Source organism: Triticum dicoccoides, chromosome 1A (genome assembly GCF_002162155.2).
Source record: "Triticum dicoccoides isolate Atlit2015 ecotype Zavitan chromosome 1A, WEW_v2.0, whole genome shotgun sequence".
Classification (NCBI taxonomy): domain Eukaryota; kingdom Viridiplantae; phylum Streptophyta; class Magnoliopsida; order Poales; family Poaceae; genus Triticum; species Triticum dicoccoides.
In genome coordinates, this window is record NC_041380.1 from 16,221,384 (window position 1) to 16,239,658 (window position 18,275).

At 46.1% G+C, this 18,275-nt stretch overlaps 1 pseudogene; it reads right to left on the bottom strand.

Moving 5' to 3' along the window:
* Positions 1 to 12,788: 12,788 nt before the first annotated feature.
* LOC119339561 lies at positions 12,789 to 17,632 on the bottom strand (annotated as a pseudogene).
* Positions 17,633 to 18,275: the final 643 nt, after the last annotated feature.

The following is an 18,275-nucleotide window of genomic DNA, read 5'->3' on the forward strand; positions in this document are numbered from 1 at the left end:
AAGAAGTTTAGTGCACTTGGCATTTTGTTAGAGATGTAGGCGGAAATATGAACATATATATGTCACTTTAAGGGACTTTTCTATCATATTTATCTATGGTTTGTATTGATTTCTCATGGTCACTTATGTGTTATCTAAATATCCTGAAAATTAAATTATTTGGAAGATGGCTTTGCATTGCATTTCGTTGTTTTTTTTTATGAACTAATTTCTGATGCACAACTAGGAAGATGGTTCAATTAGCAAAGCAGGAGGCACCTGCATGTTCTCAGTTCTGAACCACGTGTTTGCAGAGAAGGCGTCTCTTTCCTGAATGAGGCTTCATTTTTGGATCCATGTTGCCTGTTCAAGAGACAAAAATTTGGTGGTACACAATAAATTTGAGGATCTTTACAAAGGAAGCGATCATAAGACACCATGCCGCCAGAGGTACTTTTTCTTCCCATGTTCTTTTTTATAAATGGTGTTGCTTCTGGGCCTCTGGCAATGCCTCCACATATGCATATGTGGATATGCTAATTTACGACATCTGTGCTGATTTTTCTCCTAAATCAAGTACATTACCTAGGGAATACGTTTATTTTCCCACTAAATCAAGTATATTACCTAGTGCCTTTCTTATCACATATGTGAATGTCATTAGCCCAAAGACAAACAACTCATGACTTTTACAGTATATGATTTTGCTCTTAAGTTATGAATGAGTGTAATTTCTTGTTCTAAATATGCTAGTACGTGAAGTTGGTGGTGATGAGAAGTGCACTCAAAATGTTGGAATTACCGCGAAAAAGAAGAAGGAAAATGTTGGAATTGCTGACTTGGCTACATAGATTTAGCACGATGAGAGGATAAAGGTCAGTATGTTGTAATATTTGCCACTTCATTTTGAACTTCTGAATGATTGCCATCTCTACCTCTAAAAACAGTTGGTTGCAACTCTCTTGATTGTTTGGCCTAACTAGTTGTTCTGAACGCATTGATGAGCATCAACATGCATGCTTCTCCTTACCATAATTTAAGAAATGTTCAACACCTGATCGATTTTCTGCGAATCATTATTTAAACAACACAAAAACAATGGTTCTTGCACACCTTGAGGGCTGTTATGAATAAATCTACAATCAACAATATGGCAAGTTCATTACACATAACATGTCAATTCCTTTTTTTTCATGCGCGATGCTAAATTTATACACTTGGTAACTTCCAAAAAAATTGTGTTTGTACGAAAAACAATATTTTCGAAAATGGTACTCATAAAAAATTTGTAAATAGTTATGCCCATGCAAATTTTGTTGGAAAGTCTTGAAATGTCTCATGGCAAATTGTATATAATTTTCGATTCAATTATGATGGTTAGCAATTTTTGCCTCACTTTTAATAATTTAGAGCATGGCCATTATAATTTTGTGTTCCTAAGTCCTTGTTTAATAGTCTTTTAATATTACAATGGTAATAAAATATTTTTAGCACATATTTTTTAGCTAATTGACATTTTCATAGTTTTTAGGACATGTTTAGATTTTTGTCTTGGGTTTGAATATGTCCACGATTTTTTGTTTGGCATAAATGAAGCAGGGAGGCCGCGCTGGGCTGCTTTGGCATAAAAAAAGGCATCTTGTCTCAATCTGTATATCTATTTATACCTACTAATAAAGTAAGGTGCGTTTCTTCGATTTTTTCATCCGTTCATTGTCGAAAAGATTTTATTCCTATCTGAGGTGGTACTAAATTTGTGTGCGTCCGTTCGGCAGTTAGGAAACTGGCAAACTCTTTCCCTCAGCTGGCTGATCCGTGGTGGACATCGGCCAGATGCGTTGCCGCCGGATCGGATTCAATCGCATGGCTGCCTGGCGCTCCCACTTGGTCCCACCTCCCACGCCCTCTCTCTAGAAACATCAGCACGTAACAGTGCATCCTTGTCCTCACAAGCTCCGGCTGCTCATCCTTTCTACTAGCACGTGCTATCCATTTCAAGCTCCCACTCATGACAATACGATTGCTCCTCCAGCCAAAAACCAGATGTTACCTTAAGACTGAAACCACTCAGGTAAGCAGGTCACGACTGCCAGCTCCTGCTACCATCCACTACTCCTGCTGCTACAAACCAAAGCCAGTTGTTGTAGGGCCAACACTCCTCGTCGCCTACTGCACGAGGCTCAGGATGGCAGCTCAGGGGGTTGGATGGCGAGGGTGAAAAAACGGCGATGCTGCAACGACGACGGCCGTCGCCCGCCACCGATGCTACGAGCTCTGCTCTTGCAAAAGAGCCGATCGATGAAGTCTCGGATCGCAACATCGTCCATGTTTCCAAAACATGTGGAATGCTACAGCGAAAACACAACAGTGCAGTGATGTGCGCGCGGTGATTTTTCTGCAACATGTAAAAGTTTTTGAAACACAACTTCGGTTGCAAAAGTTTTCTTAAACATAACAATTAGTATAAAGTTTTCGTAACATGATCTCTCACTACTAGAGAAAACCTTACTAGTGGCGCTGATTTTTTACATAGCAGTAGCGCGGGCGCTACAGCTATTATTTAGCAGTAGCGTGTCTCTAAACAAGTGTTGTAGCTAAAATACTTAGTAGTAGCGCCTCTTTCTCTACCAACACTACTACTATCATCACATAGTAGTAGCGTTCTATTTTCTCCCCACGCTACAACTAGGTAGATAGAAATAAAAAAATAAAAAGGAGTCAGAGGCAATATTCATGGAAATCAAGACAAGTCCAGTGCAAATAAACTTGGAATGATGTCCCGACGAAGTCAGCATGTGGTAAATAGAAATTAGTACTTGTCAGGCGGGTCACGAATGACACCCCGACGAAGTCAGCACGTGGCGGAATGATGTCCCATAGGTTGCACACCTCCTCCTCGCTCAACCTCATTCTTTGAGCAACGATGGCTTCACCAAGTGGGTCGTCATCATCCTCATCAGCCTCATCATCTTCATCATCTTATGCTTTGTTGACATAAATCATGGCCAACTTGGGTCTTTCTGCTCTGAAGGAGAAGCTGATCAACTCACCACCAGTGATATGCATGTGGGCGATGAAACGGACCCATCCATCTCCTCCCACCTGCGTCATATTTCGTCCTTTCTCGACCTCCATAGTGTAGGGGCCCCCAGGAGCCTCAAAGGTCACAGAGTCTCCGGTCAGCTTGTTGAATTCCGACCTCACATTGCATGTGACGATCTGTGTACAAAAAGCAAAATGATATATACATGATGCATTAATGCCAATAACACTAAAAACAAAATAGTGGTTACTAGTTTCATATAATTTATTACCGCCGCATGAAGAAAACTCGACTGGTAGTAGATGCCGAACAACGTGCCAGTTGCAAGGCTGCTGGCGCACCTTGACTTGCACCGTCGGCATGGTGGTGGTGGTGGTGGCGGTGTCATTTCTCTAAAGCAATATGATTAAAGGATTAACGATCCAAAAATTAAACATAAAGTTTTCAATACACACATCAGGTTTTGAATAATATACACATCATAGAGAATACACATGAGGTTCACATGGCAAGCAAAATAACAACTAAATTGTAGTTCAGTTCAGACAATAACCTAATAGAGATCATGTAACCCAAACAGAGCCTAATAACCCAAACAGAGCCTAATATAGAATTCAAAAGTGGGTGAAAATGTAGCCAACATTTTCTACTACAAAATATAAGCACCAGACTAAGAGTTATTACAAGGGAAGAACAATCGTACACACGGACAAAAGATAGCATCAACCTGTCCTAATTAACACAGCAAAGTCAGTTTTCGCATTCAAGAAAACAGAGACATGGGACATATCAGTTAGCATTTTTTTTTGAAACGGGCGTTAGCATATATTCAAATGCGCACCATAACAACTTGGCAATTTGAGCATCACCACATACAGACACTCTCTTCAACTTGAAAGAGTATTGAATCAAGCATTGATTTTTTCATGAAACCACATAACAGTGAGGGATTCTTGGTCATATCTTTATATGCATCAACAAAGAAGCTAGTGGATCAAATTCACACATAGGGTAGCTCATCACGAGGATACAAATATTTAGACCATTAAGAAGAACTGGCACAATCAACATCATTCAAATGAAAGGAGGAGCATTCACGACATAACCCTAGTGTCAGGAAAGAACCCCTCTCTAAACCCTAGAACACTAGGCACCGCCGCCGCCGCCACTGCTCCAGGGACAACTGCCAAGAATTGAAACCCAAGTTTCAATTATATGTGCTAAACTGCTAATCAAGAATTGAAACCCAAGTTTCGGTGAGGAACAAAAAGCCTCTACTTGTCTCACCTAACCCCTCTCTCTAATGTCTCCCCAATCACGCGAGGAAACAAGCCTGGAACACGTCGCATCGAAGTGCGGAGTCACCGTGCAATCCCTAAATCCCTTTCCCCCACGCGAAATCCCAAAAATGGCGAGCCGCCGCGACGAATTGATTGGAGCCTAGCTAGTGGTGGCGCGCGCAGGGAGGAGGAGATCGAGGGGGACTTACGGGGCTGGAGCGTCGGAGGAGGCGAGAGGCAACCGCGCGTGGTGGCGACGCACGACGCCGTCGACGGGGGTGAGGCGGCCGGGGAGGAACCCTAACCGTGACGGCGTCATCGGGCGGAGGGGATCGATTGTGAGAGTGAGGGGGTGCGGGGGGCGCTCGGGTAGGTTTTCTTTTCCCCTAGTAGTAGCGCTGGGTAGAGGCCGGTGCTACTGCTAAGCCCACCAGCTATAGCGCCTGTTCGAAACAAATGCTATAGGTAAGTGGGCTACCGTTTTTGCCCTACGGCCCATGTAACAGCAGTGCGGCCCAAGCTAACAAACGCTGCTGTTATTTAATAGTAGTAGCGTGTTTTCTACCCAGCGCTACTGGTAAATACCAGTGGCGTGGGGTCAAAAACAGGCGCTACTGGTAAACTTCTACCTATAAGCATTTTCCTAGTAGTGCCTGTCGCAAAAGTTCCTGCAACATAAACTTTGTTGCAAAGGTGAAGAGCGCTGCTCGACCACTTGATGATGCAGATCCGTGGACGCATAGCACTGCCTAAAAAAATCTGCAACATTAGCTCTGTTGCAAAAAAAAAGTCTACAACAAAACTTCTATTGCAAAAGTTCCGCAACTCGAACTCTGTTGCGAACATCCAAAGCACAACATCACCCTTGTTGCAAAGCTAGGAGCTGAATCTGAGAGCTATCCCGCATTGTATCCAGTGGTTCACGAGGCGGCGGATCTATTTTTTAAAAAGATCCGTCGGCTGACGCGTACTGCTGCCCTAGGAAACCCTATGCGGCAAATAGTCGGGGCTTTGCATTGGGCTCCCAAGATTGGGCCGGCCCATTTCCTTTTTTATTTCTTGTTTCTATTTTAATGTTTCTATTCCTTTTTTTCTGTTTTTTCCCTTCCAAGTTTATTATTATTATTCCTATTTTTTATAAATTCAAAATTTTCAATAAAATAGAATTTCAAATTTAGTTCAAATTTCTGAAAGATATTTAAATTTTAAAAGTCTTGTTCCGGATTTGAAAAATATTCAGAACATTAAAATTTATGTCCCAATTTTTCAAAAAAATTTGTATTTTCTAAAGTTATTCGAGATTAAAAAAATGAAAAATGTTCCATGTTCAAAAAATACTCTTGTTCTAGTGAAATGTTCACAAATTCAAAATAATATGCGCATTTATTATGAAAATCTAAATTTGTTTTGAATGTTCAAAACCCGTTGTCATTTTTGAAAAAAATGACAAACTCAAAATATATTCATGTTTTTATAAAAGGATCACGTTTTTACATTTTTTTGTAAATTTCAAAAAATGTTCATGTTTCATATCTTGTTCGTGTTTTTTGAAAAATATATGTAATTTTGAAAAAACTATTTTGTAATTGTTTTAAAAAATAACATTTCCAAGAATATTCAGCAATTCATAGTTTTTCTTGAAAAGTTCAAACAATTTAAAAAATGTATCCGAATTCTGCAGTATGTTGTTAAATATTCACGTTGGCCATTGGTTAGTAGGACGTGTTTGTTCGAGTCGCTAGAAGCACTTGAACAGGAAAAGGCAAAAATAATTGCTCTGTCGCTCAGGATGTATTGGGCGTCATCCGCAATCCCTACTGGGCCTCCTGCGCATTCGGCCCATAGATCCTCACTGAGGGAGCAAAATTTTTTTGTAGCCATAAGGAATTGAACTTGCGCGTTTTCCCTCTAGTTAGGGTTTTGTTCCTCGAGGGGCGATTCGCCGCTGTCGAGACTTGTCCTTCCCCGCTCGCGAATCCCTCCCCGGTTGGTTCTCCTCGCTCGCTAGGGGACCTGCTCGTTCCCTGGTCGGGGGCGCTGGTTGTGTGGGAAGATCGGGGGCATAGGGCAGCTCCAGAAACCTGATATCTAATCTCGGGTTAGGGTTCAACATGGCAGCAGATGGATCCTCGGCTTCGGCGGGGGTCAGCGACGTTGAAAAGATGATGCAAGAGCTGGGCTTGAAGGAGGAAGATCTCGATGATGTGGTCTTCGATGAGAAGGAGGCTCCGCAGGCGGCGGCCCGGTGGATTGCGGTGGCTAGGGTTAACTCTGAAAAACCCTATAGTCAATTTTGGTTTTTCAGAAACATGCGAGCTGCGTGGGATCTTGCGCAGGAAGCCAAATTCAAGCCTCTGGGAGAGAATCTTTATACAATCCAATTCTCCTGTTTAGGGGATTGGGAGAGGGTCATGCATGAGGGACCATGGCACTTCCGCGGAGATGCAGTCATCCTGAAGGAATATGACGGGGTGACGAAGCCGTCGAACGTTAGGTTGGACACAATTGAGATTTGGATCCAGATTCACGACGTACCACTCCTTTACGCCCATCTGGTTCCATCCCTGGCTTCAAAGGTGGGAGAGGTTCTTTTCACTGAGTCTCAGTCGCATGATTTCACGGGAAACTTCTACCGTGTCTGGGTACGGATCAACGTCACCAAACCCCTCAAGAACGTTGTATCCATGATAAGGGGTGGCGAGAGGCAGATATACAAGGTCAAGTACGAGAAGCTTCCGGATTGGTGTGCGGTATGCTGGGACACCTCTTCAAGGAACATGGAACATGCATCCACCCTCCCTCGGCTCTTGTCTTTAAGGAGCTCAGGGCGTCTTGGTTCATGAGGAACGGCGGCGGCCCTGGTGGCGGCCGTGGAAGCAGGGGGGCCGTAGAGGAGGCCGTACTGGAAGAAGAGGGGGCGGACGCCCTCAGGATGATGAGACTGATGCAGAGCAAACCAAACAAGATTTGGAGATGCTTGATGCTGAGAGGATCAGGAAGAGGGGCTCGGAACCAGCGGTGCACCATGGCCAGGCTACGCCCCCAATCTCTGATCGGCCGTCGGCGTTGACAAAAGGGACTGTGCTTGCATTGCCTCCCCCGGCGGTGCCCACCAGCCCAAGCGCAATACAGGAGTCAAAGCGAGAAAAGATGGTGGCGGAGACGGAAAAGGTTTCAGCGGTGGAGAACATGTTGCTAAGCAAGATCGACCCAAAGTTGGCGAGCCCGAGTGACAGGCACCGCCGAGCCCAATGAGTGTACTCTGCTGGAACTGCCGTGGCGCGGGCAAAGCCGCGACAGTTCGGGAACTTCGCGAATTCGCGAGGAAATTTGCCCCTACCCTTTTGTGTATCGTAGAAACCCAGCTTGAAGGCTCGAGGGTAGAAGCTTTAGCAGGAACTCTTGGTTTTGAACATGGTTATGCAGTTAGTAGTCGTGGTAGAAGTGGTGGAATAGGCATGTTTTGGAACAATGGAATAAATGTTGAGATTTTGGGTTACTCTGACTATCACCTTGATTGCTCGGTCCTTGAACCAGGAGGTGATCCCTGGAGGTTGACAGTAGTATATGGCGAAGCTCAAACTCACTTGAGACACCAGACGTGGGACACATTAAAAAACATTAGCACTTTGAGCAACCTCCCCTGGCTGTGTCTTGGTGATTTCAACAAAGTGTTACGTCCGGAAGAGCATGTAGGAATTGGACAACGCAGCAATGCACAAATCCAAGCATTCAGAGATGTCGTCGATGTTTGCATGTTGCTAGACATTTGCTTTGCCGGTATTCCATGGACTTTCATAAAAAAGGTCACGGGAGGAACATTTACTAGGGTACGGCTCGACAGGGCCTTGGTCTCGGCGGAGTGGCAAGCTCTCTTTCCCTTGGATGATCTCTTACACCTAGTTGCAGCTACATCAGACCATAGCCCTATCTTGGCGAGAATGAATAGAGAGCAACAGATTAACCCAAGGCCAAAGTCGTTCAAATACGAGGTTATGTGGGAGGGTCACGAATCGTGGAGCAGCAAGATTTCGGAGGCATGGGCTAACCCTGGAGCCGCCACCGGAGTTGAAGAACTCAGAGCTAAACTCGCAACGCTGTCACAAGATTTGGGGCAGTGGAACAGGGATACATTCGAGAGTGTTCGCAAAGAGATCAAACAGTTGAAGGGGGAGTTAGAGAAGCTCAGAACAGATGCTAGCCGAACTGCACCAACACACGTTGAGCTCAAGATCAACGAAAAACTGGTGGAGCTGTACCACAGGGAGGAAGTCATGTGGCGGCAGAGATCAAGAGTGGAATGGCTCACCGCGGGGGACAGGAATACCAAGTTCTTTCACCTACGGGCAAGCATTCGCCGAAAGAAGAATATGATTAAAGCTTTGAAGAATTTGCTAGGGGTGCTAACAGATGATCCGGAGGAGTTGAAGGCCATGGTAAATGATTTCTACAAGACATTATATACCACGGAGGGGGTGAGCAACATGGAGACGGTCTTAAACAGTGTCCCATCAAAGGTAACGGAGGGTATGAATGAGATGTTGTGTGCCCCGTACTCTAGCGATGAGGTCAAGACAGCTTTGATCCAGATGTTCCCGACCAAGGCGCCGGGTCCCGATGGCTTTCCGACACATTTTTATCAGTGACACTGGGAGCTTTGTGGAGCGGAGGTGACTGAGGCAGTGCTACGGATTGTTAGAGGGGAGGACAGCCCGGAGTGTATCAACGATACTATCCTTGTTCTTATTCCCAAGGTAACAAATCCTACCATCGTGTCACAGTTTAGACCTATTAGTCTATGCAATGTTCTATACAAGGTGGCATCCAAAGTTATTGCAAACAGGCTCAAGCAAATCTTACCGGATATTATATCAGAGGAGCAATCGGCCTTCGTCCCAGGAAGGCTCATTACGGATAATATTATAAGTGCGTATGAGTGTCTTCATTTTATGAAGCAGAGTAAAGCGAAAGCCAACAGCTACTGTGCACTTAAGCTCGATATGATGAAAGCATATGATAGGTTGGAATGGGACTATCTGGAAGCCATCATGGGTAAGCTAGGTTTTGCCATAGCTTGGATAAAAACAGTTATGAGCATGGTGCGGTCAGTTTCCTTTTCGGCGCTCTTTAATGATGAAAGGCTTGATCAGTTTATGCCGAGCATAGGTATAAGGCAGGGAGATCCGATATCCCCTTATCTCTTCTTAATTGCAGCGGAGGGCCTTTCGTGCCTCCTGAAAACCAGTTCTTCGTCGTCAAATATTGTTGGATTAAAGGTGGCACCCACAGCTCCGGCCGTTAACCACCTTCTTTTCGCAGATGACAGCCTGCTACTTTTTAAGTCAGGGAATGAAGGGGCAGTAGCGGTATCAAACCTACTGGAAACATATTGTTTGGCATCAGGGCAGAGGATAAATCATGACAAGTCTTCGATTGTTTTCAGTAGAGGATGCCCGCAAGCGGTGAGAGATGATATGAAGAATGTTCTAAATGTGCACAACGAATCCCTTAGTGATCGGTATCTGGGAATGCCAACCGAGGTTGGTCACTCGAAGAACGGTACCTTCAAATACTTGAGGGATCGAGTCTGGGAAAAGGTGAGAGGTTGGACGGAAAAGCTGTTATCTTCAGCAGGGAAAGAGGTGTTGATCAAGGCAGTGGCCCAAGCAATACCAGTATACTCGATGGCCTGTTTTCGGCTTCCCCGGGGACTATGTGAAAGTGTTACTTCGCTAATCAGACAATTCTGGTGGGGAAGCAAACAAGGAAAACGGAAGCCCAGTTGGGTGGCGTGGGACGTGATGACCTTACCTAAGCATCTTGGTGGACTTGGCTTTCAGGATTTGGAGCTCTTTAACTTGGCCCTTCTAGCTCGGCAGTCCTGGCGTATGTTGCAAAACCCCTTGTCTCTGAGCGCGGGGATTTTGAAAGCAGTATATTATCCCGACACAGATATTTTTGGTGCAACTTTGGGACCGCATCCCTCACAGATATGGCGCGCTATCTTAGATGGAAGAGACATCATGGTTCAGGGTCTAGTGCGTAGAATTGGAGACGGAGAGACAACACAAATATGGGAGGAGAACTGGCTGCCGAGACCAAGTATGAAAAGGCCAATTACATCTCTTATTCCTGATCCTCCGACAAGAGTGGCCGAGTTGATAGATCACACTACAACAACCTGGAACGAGGATCAGGTCCGTTCGGTGTTCATACCGATAGATGCGGCAGCCATATTACAGATACCTCTCTGCACACGACAGACGGATGATTTTTGGGCATTTTTACAGTGCGATCCGCATACCGGATGATTCAGCAAACAAAGCTCAGTAGGGAGGCATGGCTTTATGAGCAAGGGGCCTCTTCTGAATCCCTGGGCGACCAAGGATGGTCCGAGTTGTGGCGGATCAGAGTCCCTTCAAAGCTCAAATTCTTCTTATGGTGGCTTGCTAAGCACTCAATACCTACGGCCGCTCTCCTCCATCACCGGAACATGGCAACGACCAGAGCTTGCTGTCTCTGTGGGGCTGTCGATACTTGGCGCCATGCTCTGGTGGACTGCACGGTCTCAAGAAGCACGTGGGCACTTTCTTCAGAGACTGTTCTTGACAAGCTAAGTACATGCAGAGAAGAAAATGCAAAGCGATGGATTTTTGGTACGCATGAAGCCCTGAATCAAGAGGATTTCCTTGTTTTTGTTGTTACAGTATGGGCGCTGTGGGGAGCACGAAGAAAGGCCATGTATGAGGACATTTTCCAAACACCTTTCACCATCAACGGCTTCGTCAAATCCTTCATAGGTGAGCTCAAAGCCCTCCAGGAGCCACGGGCAGTCGGAGACAGGGCGCCCCGTCAGCGTCCATCTCACTGGATTGCACCACCTGAGGGGCTTATAAAAATCAATGTTGATGCCGCGGTTGGTCGAACGCATGGTGCAGTGGGAGCGATGTGCCGAGACAGAGATGGAATCTTCTTAGGTGCTTCGACAGTGCTGTTCCCCAACCTATCAGACCCAGGTACCCTCGGGACATTGGCCATCAGGGAGGCAATGGCGTTAGCAGATGATCTCTATGTCAGGAGGATCCAAATTGCTTCGGACTGCAAGGTGGCTGTCGGCGATATTCATCAACACTTCAAAGGGAGTTACGGTGCAATTGTGCATGAAATCATACATCACAAGTCTAGTTTTGATATTTGTAATATCGTTCACGAATTTAGGAGCTCGAATACCGAGGCTCACAAACTTGCAAAGTATACTCTATCTCTTGGAGTTGGCCGCCATGTTTGGTTAGGCCAACCCAATGATCTTGATTTCGTCCCTGTAAACATTGTGACGACCTAATAAAGCTTTGCAGTTTGCCTAAAAAAAGGAATTGAACTTGCGAGGTCTCATCCAATTCCTAGGAGGATGAACTGAGCTAGGCCCCTTTTTGTTACATAAAAATGGCTGGTCCTCCTATTGAATATACGTACAGATTTTGTTTCATCCGTCCCACATGTAGTTCCCGATTGTTTTTCGTTTGTCCCTCCGGTGGGTTGAACTAGGTCTACCATGCATTTCTATTTTTGTCGGACGAATGAGTAACACAAAATTTAGGCCGCGAGGGGATTGAACCATGGACCTTATTTATTGTGCCGATGGACAAAACCAACTCAATTAGCTTGCAATTATGATAGGAATAGTCTGACTTTGAAGCATTATACTAAATCACACCACTTTTTACATGTCCCTAGATTGTATGGAAATAAGGAAGTTGTCTCGAGAATCATGAGCCAAACGAGAGGCTTCATAAATTATTGCCGGTGATAGCTTGCATATGCCAATAAAAGAGAATGTGTGGGTTGGTTATAACTGAAAGAAATTATGAGCACGTGCCAATAAAGAAGAATATGCTGATTTGGCTCTAATTAAAGGTCAACAAGTAGCCATCAAATGAGGCAGCAGCCACAACCCCAAGAAGATAGCGGACCCGAACAGAAAAAAAGATATGATTTGGGTGATCACTGCCATGCCGACCAATTCCTCCACTATCAAGATTTCATAGGCAAAACATGACCCAAGAAAAAACCACAGCTTCTCACTTTGTCGCCCACCACTGCGGAGTTCGTTTTGATGGACACATTAATTATCGCTCCTGTCGCTTCTCATAAAAAGACATCTTCCATGTTGTAACGCATGGGCATATGTGCCAGTAATAATAATCAAGTTTTGCTCACACAACGTTTAAAATTGAAAACTCGAATAACAATGAAATATAATATTAAAATATCCGTAATTACAGCCCGGTTGTGACAATAAAATATCGCCAAAGAATTATAAGATACACAATTTCTCAAAACTAAAATGAAATAAGATACACAAACTTACTGTACCGTACACTCCTTCCGTTCCTTAGTCTTGGATTTGGATTAGCTAGGGACCACTTGTAGGTGACATATACTACATAGCATCATATATGACAGACGGATTGCCCCGGCCGGCATAGCTAGAGCTCGGCGCCACCTGTGAGGCCTTCGACCTTGAGCCGGAACTTGTCCATGGCGTCCTTGGGCAGGCAGACAGGCACCACGGTGGCCTCCTCCCCCTTGCCGTTGGTGGAGCGGAGGAAATAGGTGCTCAAGCCGGGGATCGGGCCTTCGCCCGTCTTGACCGGGCCGGCGTACACAGCCTCCCCCCACCCCACGTCCACGCTCTTGAACCCGGCGTGGCTCACGTCTGACAGAATGCATGTCCGTGACACGGCGAACAGCGGCCGCGCGCCCGTGGCCACCATCAGGTCCGCCAACGACAGCAGGTGCTCGTACGTCACCGCTGACTTGGCCTTCTTTACCAGCTCAACGGCATACCCGAGGCCTCCGTGGCAGAGCTCCCCGTCGGTGGTCGCTGCGGCGGAGTAGGCGAACGCGTTCCCGTAGAAGCCTACCGGCAGAGGGGTGCCGGGGCGGCCACGGACGTTGACGATGAGGGACAGGCGCACCTCGTCGTCGGCCGCATAACCAAGTGCGGCCGTGCGGCTTTGCCAGACGCAGGCGGCCACGAGCTCGAACCGAGAGCAGGTCAGTGGTGCCACCCGCTGCCTCAGCGCCGCGATCTCCCGTGGCCCAAAGAAGAAGGGGATGCACACCTTGTCGCTTGGCGGTGTCGTCAGCATCCAGTCCGGCTCCGGCCCGCCCACGGGTTCTTGGTACTCGAGGTGTGGGTAGGACGATGGCTGCTAGGGCTGCCGTGCCATGAGCATCTCCCTGCCCCATGCTGGTGGCACTGACGACGCGTCAGCGCCGCGCGCTAGCTCGGCGATGGCCCTGACGAACTGCACGCAACCCGGGGCGTCCACCATGCAGTGGCATACACGATGCCCAAATATGAAGCCTCCACACTTGAGCCGCGTCACCTGGATGCAGCAGTACGTATGTAAAGGGAGTTTAGATCGCATGCACTACTTGGTACCTGAACATGGCCGGCATGTATTAATTAGATAGCTAGGTATATACCTGAACATAGAAGAGAGGGCGGTCGACGACCGGCTCGACGCTGCCGTCGTCGGTGCTGGTGTCCTCCAAGACGAACTGCTCGAAGCAAGGGAATGGGGGGTACCCAATGTCGCCGAAGTCGTTCGCCGTGAGGTCAGCGTCAGCCTCGACAAACAGGACGCCCTGCGCCACTACAAGAAACCTGTTAATCCATGACGGATTCGCCATGACATTTTTTAAAATCATCATGGACGGCCTGGTACAGCTCCGCAGGCCCGCCTAAGCCCGCTAAAGCCCGCCTAACCGTTCATCGTATAAAAGGGCTAACCCTAACACCATCGCCACCTCACTTCTCCATCTCTCCCTCCTCCGCACCGCCTCCTCCTGAATCCCCATCGCCGACACCCACCACCTCTTCTCCTCCCTTATCCCACAGCTCCTCGTCGGCCATCCCCCTCCCCTCCTCTCACCTCGCCTCACAGCTTCGGTAGCTGTCAGATGCGCCGAACCCCACCCATCCATCTCTCTTTCTCTCGTGCGGCCCCTCGTGCCGCGACCAACGCCCGCCGATTCCGATGACATCCGCTATCGCTCATCACGCCGACAAGCTGGAATCCGACCCCTCCGTCCTCCAGTCCGGGCCGATACGCTGCTCCCGGTCTCCCGCGTTCGCGCACGACCCCTAGCCCGTGGCTAGGGTTTTTTTGGCGGCGGCGCATCCATTGCTGGCGCTTCTCCGACGGCTGCTCTCCGTCGCAACCCACGCCCCCTCGCTCCCTCTCCACCTCCTGGATGACGCCCCCTAGCTCGGTGCGTTGGCGCTTTTTGGGCTGGACGGCGGCGACCCCAACCTCCCCTGCCACGTCTCCGTCACTGCCGTGCATCCTGTGGCAACCCCCTCGGCCGCGCGACAGCGGTGGCCGATCTGCACTGCGACCACTGCATAGCCTACGAACCTGAGCACTTGTACCTCTCCCTCCCTCCCCTACGCCATCCTCTTCTTATTCTATTTTATCTCTTGTTGCTGAATTATTCGTGCTATACTCAGATATATGGATGTAGTATAGGAGTTATCCTTAGTATTGAACTGTTGATTTGTTCAATTTCAACACCTGTCAAGCATTTTAGTCATCTAATAAGTTGTGACCACACCATACACACTGGAGAGCCATGGCCAGTCTTTACTTTGTAGTTTGTTGTGCTTATTCTTCTTGCTCAGTTCTGTACACATGTTGGACTTGTTCAAACCGAATCCCTGGGAATCCAGGCCCCTGCATTTTGTTTAAAACTGTTTAAATGAACTGTCCACTATGTTACGCGAACACCACGATGTTGTGTGTCTAAAAGGCTATCTCCCCTTCATGTGTCGTGGAGGAAGCCGTGTGCTAGCTTTTTTTGTCTCTTTTGAACATTGAATGACTGTAGGAGAATTTCGTACAGTCATTTATTTTAGAAAGTCATACAAAAATTACTAGATTTTTGTCTTCACCTGCTTTACATCAATGTGTTTATTTGTGTCGCGTAAATCTGTTCCTTGACCGTCCATATTTCTGGATATTTTGGCAGCTAGTAGAATATCTTCAAGTTGCAGAAAAGGCAGCAAACTTTATAAAGGAAAAACCTCTCCGGTGAGCACTGCTACATCTGCCTCTCTCCCCTGCTTGGTTTGATTTAAATGACAGTGGCAATAGCTGTAGTGTTAGTTGACTATTGTTGGTAATGAAGACTCTCAAGTGGCAATAATTCTTTTATGCTACATGTTGTGCGTGTTCCTTTCTACTTGTATTGTTAGCCGATTCTCATAATCACCAAGTATGTATCTCCATCTTTTATCTTCAACAGTCATTATTGTCAAAAGATGGATCTTTAAACTGGAAAAGTATGATAAATTATTTTGTTATCATACTTATATTAGCAAGTCTCATGTTCGCGACATCTCCGACCTCTGTTAGCCATTCTGTACTGAACTTCATGCACTGTTGCCAAACACTTTGTCATTTCTCAGGTTTTAGTTCTGTAGCTGATGGACGGGATATTTTTTGGCGAATGTAACATTTCTGGCTGATAGGTTGCTATATTAACCTCAAATTTTGTTATCTAAATCTTTGCATAACAATTTCTATGTTGAATATAATGAATCTATTTGCTTATCTGTTTTGATTCGACCATCTCTTGGTGTTCATGTGTTTTGATTCGGTGTGTACCTTAATAACCATTAAGTAATTACATGAGCCATGTAATAAATTAAATTTGTAGTTCTCCGCATCATGGATATTGTTTGTTAGTGATACCATTGTTTTTTATGTATGTACTCAAGAATGCAAAATCGCATCTGCTGTGCATTGTTGTATCTTTCCAGAACCAAAAGAGAAAAGGAGAATTGTACCTCTTCTTACTGCCTAATAAAAGGGAATGTATCATTGTTTCAACCACTTCCAGAAGGTTTCTTTATATGCCAGGAAAAGGGAATTACACTTTATGTATTACTGGATGTCGTTTTAAGTTCTACAGTAGCATTTTTTCTTCCTGTATTGTGGAAACAGTGTTCCTTGTCTGACATATTTCTTTATTGATGCAAAGTGTATATATTAATGCATTATTATTATGTATGTTCTGATTTCCTAAGTGGTGTCCAAAGTTCTTGTTGTGTGCTATTTTAAGTACTCATGCTGTACTTGGGGATTATTTCCTTTCTCTACCATTTATGATCCGCTTCCTCAATTCCAAATTAGCTGAATTTGACCAAGTTTATAGGAACATCTATACCAGAGAATTAGTTTCATTAGATTCATCGTAAAAAAATTTGTAACATAGTGTCCACTTGGCTGTTCTTGATATTGTACTAATAAAAATGATGGTTCAAATGATAATAACTACTATTGTTGTTGTAATTAACTTGCCATTCTATAACAGAAGCATATTGTTTGTTACAAGTTTCCTTTTGGTGAGAGCCGCAAAGGAAGTTTGAGCTGTAGTGGTGAAGTTGATGATTAAGAGGGTATGTACGACATTGTATATTTGTTGATAATCTGTTGTAATTGTTATTGAGAGCATGTGAGCTAATGATGGATGTGTTCTTGTGCACATTTTAAAAAGCATTTACTCAGTGAAACAATTGAATAGAAATATGTGAATTGGGCCAAAATATCGTCTATTCAATGGAAATTAATTGTGTTCCGAAAGCTTGTTTGATTGTGTCATGTGTCATGCCATAGCTGTTTGGATGAATATAATGGGCTGGGTTAAAATAAATGGGCTAAACCGCCACAAATAATTGGGCCAAAGCCTAATTGAGATGCCACGTAAAATCCATGCTGGTGCTATGTAGATGCCACGTCAGCTCCATATTGGTACAATGTCATGTCAATCCATGACGGACTAGTCTGTCACAGAGGACTGGGCCTGGGCGGGCTTGGGACAGATCGGTGACGGCCAGGAGCCGTCATGGTGGTACAGTTGTCAAATTATGACGCGATATACATGACGGATTCTAAATCCGTCACGGCCCTCCCTCCATGACGGTTTTGCATTGGTCCATGACAGATCTAATTCGTCATGCATTAACAAGATTCTTGTAGTGCGCGTTGCAGTCCACGACGAGCTTCCTCCCGGACTCCTCGCGCAGACGGCCGGCGAGCGGGTAATAGAGGACCAGGGCCCTTGCTAGCGCCTCCCTGATGACCCTGGCGGGGTCCTGCCCCTGTTTGGAGAGGTCGCCGCGGTATAGGTGGACGCCAGCTGAGTAGAAGCGCATGACTGCTGCGTCATCGATGTCCGATAGCGGCTTCGCCTCCAGCGGGGGCACCACCAGCACCGGTGTGGCTCGCCGCACCACGAATGCCGGTAGTGGCGTAGCCATGAACGTGGTATCAAAACCAAGGTGGGCTATAGAGAGCTTATATGCGTTGCAATGATGTGTGGTTGACAGGACGAGCAAAGCTGGGGCTCATTTTATAGGGAGTGCCTGGAACTCATTCGAATAAGAAATAAAATGGTCTCGGTCGAATGATGTGGGTGATGACGTTGCACGTTATTTGTCACAGGCCGATCACCTGGCAGACCGAGCCAGGCTCCTCTCTCCCCCGCACAATTGGGTTGAAAACTTCTCCCTTGTTGGTTGTTGGTTGTGGGCCTTTGTGTTGTGGGCCTTTTTTGGGTTGTGGGAGAGGTTGTGGGCTTTTTTGGGTTGTTTGTTTTGGGTTGTCACGAGAAAACATAAAGAGCCCGGGATACAGACAAAGAGAGAAAGTTGCTCTGCTTTTCTCGATCACTTTTTCTTCCCAAGTGATCTCCCATGTCCCTAGGGTAAACCTAGCCCCCCAACCCCCCCAAAGACACATCCCTCGTCCCTCTTCTTCCCCCTCCCAACCCTCCACGCCGCCACCCCCAACCTTTCCCCTCTAATCAATCAAAATTAAGGAGATGAACTCACTCAATTTGCTCAAAAACAGCAGAAAACTTTGAAGAACTCTGAAAAAGTTGGAGGAGAGAGAAGAAATACA